Genomic DNA, 2971 nt, shown 5'->3' with positions numbered 1-2971 from the left:
TAGTAGTCCCCACGCCCCTCATGTTGTGAGGATTAAAGAAATTAACACACAGAAGCACAGGATCTGATACATTGTGTTCAACATACGTCCCTTATTAGCTGAATATGCAAGGGTCACATGATTATCCTGTTCTGTCAGGACTCTTCCCAGGACCTCCTAAGACCTGGAAGTTTCCAAGAAAGACAAGGTAATACTCTCTGGTGTTTATTTACAAAGACTCTACCTTAAGGAGTTCATAAACTCCACAGACTTAGTCTCATTCTAGTGAATAACATGCTGATGAAGTATTTTCATGTAGAGTTGGAGGAAGGAATGGGGAGGATATTTTTAATGTATTATTTTACAGTTGAGGAAACAGAGGCATCAACGGCATAGAGGAGACTAATTAATTTATAAATGAATCTTTACTTGGCACCTGCAGTATACCCAGTTGTGGACTCAGTGATGGAAGATGCACATGAACAGTACACCACCTGTCTAAGGTGACCCAATACCGCAGCACAGAGCCTGAGTTCTGACCTAGTTTTTTGACACACCACCTAGTAGATCAAGAAGCAGCTCTACTTTTTGAGAACGATCTATCAGTCTCTTGAGAGGCAGATGGGTGGATTGCCATCAAAAAAAAAAAAAACTATGACAACACTGGGGACACTGTAAATTCATTGAATAATCCATCTGACCCTCATCTGCTCTTCTGTTCTATGCCTGCCATTCAGCCAGTCACCTCTCATTCTTCATTGAGAAGAATTCCACGAAAGGAGAGCAAATAAAGAGCCTTCCGTCCTTGACGGGTCTCTTTCTTCTTTATAAACTTACTTTTTTATTACCTTTATTACGCATGGCATGCACAGAGGCCCTGAAATAAGAAAGAAAGAAACAATCTGAGTGTGGGTTTGGTAGCAGCTCTCCTTCCCTTGAGAGCCAAGCTTATACACATTGCTTGTTACCTTCTCATGCTCCTGAACCCTGCTTACAGCCATATAATATCTTCTGCTGGGTAAATGGGGAGCAGCTCTCTCTAGTCTGTCAATCAATTTTATTTCCCCCTGAATCAAGGAAGTTAACATCTTACCCCTCTAACAGTTGAGGCAAGTGAGTTTCTTCTTGCTTCCTGCCAGGGATTTCACGGCAGGAGGAGAGAGAAGGAAGAGGCTGTGTCCTGGCGGTCCCGGCAGTGCCTTGGCCGTGTGGGCCAGTGGAAAGGGGAACGTCAGTACATATTCCCGCAGCATCACTAGCTAGAATCCGGCTGCTGAATAGAAAAATCACAGCAGCTCTAGGATTTCACCCTTAGCTAGAGCTTGACCAAGGCAAAATAGTGACTGTTCATTGGGGTGATCCAGACAGAGTCCAGATTGCAATGGGCAAGAGCAAGAGGATAGTAAAAGAATAAAGAATAAAGTAGACACATCGTGGATAAAACTAGCCACCTCCCTTTCTGGGAAAAGGCACCCCATCCCATGCTGAAGAAGTGTGTGGTCTTCTTTAATTTTTTGATAGTTATTATTTAATATTGGTTATATTCCCTGTGCTGTACTATATATCCTTGCAGCTTATTTATTTTATACATAATAGTCTGTACCTCTTAATTCCCTTCCCCTATCGTGCCCCTCCCCTTTGCCTCTCCCCACTGGTGCCCACTAGTTAGTTCTCTATATCTGTGTTTGCTTCTGTTTTGTTATATTCACTAGTTTGTTGTATTTTTTAGATTCCACACATAAGTGATATCATACAGTATTTGTCTTTCTCTGTCTGACTTGTATCACTAAGCGTAATACCCTCTAAATGCATCCATGTTACTGCAGATGACAAAATTTCATTCTTTTTTTATGGCTGAGTAGTGTTCCATTCTATATATCTACCTATCTCCATCTCTGTCTGTCTATCTCTCCATCTATCTATATACCACATCTTCTTTATCCATTCATCTGTTGAAAAACCCCCCACCTCATGCTGAAGAAATATCTGGTCATCTCTAATTCAATGTATATCAAGTTTTATTAAGCCACTACTGTCTATAAAGTATTTGACTAGATTCTCGGGAGAAGGGATGCAGGGATAAACAAGAGGACTTGTGCTCGCTTCGGCAGCACATATACTAAAATTGGAACGATACAGAGAAGATTAGCACGGCCCCTGCGCAAGGATGACACGCAAATTCGTGAAGCGTTCCATATTTTTCCATCATCGGATGAATGGATAAAGAAGATGTGGCACATATATACAATGGAATATTACTCAGCCATAAAAAGAAATGAAATGGAGGTATTTGTAATGAGGTGGATGGAGTTAGAGTCTGTCATACAGAGTGAAGTAAGTCAGAAAGAGAAAAACAAATACAGTATGCTAACACATATATATGGAATCTAAGGGAAAAAAAAAAAGGCCATGAAGAACCTAGTGGCAAGACGGGAATAAAGACACAGACCTACTAGAGAATGGACTTGAGGATATGGGGAGGGGGTGGGGTGAGATGTGACAGGGTGAGAGAGTGTCATGGACATATATACACTACCACATGTAAACTAGATAGCTAGTGGGAAGCAGCCGCATAGCACAGGGAGATCAGCTCGGTGCTTTGTGACCACCTAGAGGGGTGGGATAAGGAGGGTGGGAGGGAGGGAGATGCAAGAGGGAAGAGATATGGGAACATATGTATATGTATAACTGATTCACTTTGTTATAAAGCAGAAACTAACACACCATTGTAAAGCAATTATACTTCAATAAAGATGTTTAAAAAAAAAAAAAAAACAAGAGGACTTGCCATCTCTCCATGTAAGCCTTACCTCCTTCATGTCTTTGCCCAGATCTCACCTTCCCAGTGAGGTCCACTCCAACCACATTTTAAACACTGCCACTGCCTTCAGCACTCCTGATATCTCTTACCCTTATGTTATCTTTTTTCCCTCGGCACATACAAGAAAATGTCTCCTTTGGACAAACTTTACATTTACTTACTTTATTATGC

General features: G+C 41.4%; 1 non-coding gene across 1 annotated transcript; it reads left to right on the top strand.

Annotated features, from left to right (window-relative positions):
* Positions 1 to 2074: 2074 nt before the first annotated feature.
* Positions 2075 to 2181, top strand: LOC137756118 (U6 spliceosomal RNA). The gene has a single exon (XR_011072176.1). It is a non-coding gene; the product is annotated as a U6 spliceosomal RNA (small nuclear RNA).
* The last annotated feature ends 790 nt before the right edge of the window (positions 2182 to 2971 follow it).

Source organism: Eschrichtius robustus, chromosome 21, assembly GCF_028021215.1.
Source record: "Eschrichtius robustus isolate mEscRob2 chromosome 21, mEscRob2.pri, whole genome shotgun sequence".
In the NCBI taxonomy this organism is placed as follows: Eukaryota; Metazoa; Chordata; class Mammalia; order Artiodactyla; family Eschrichtiidae; genus Eschrichtius; species Eschrichtius robustus.
Note: the sequence above shows the minus strand (reverse complement) of the source record. Positions and strands in the feature narration are given on the sequence as shown.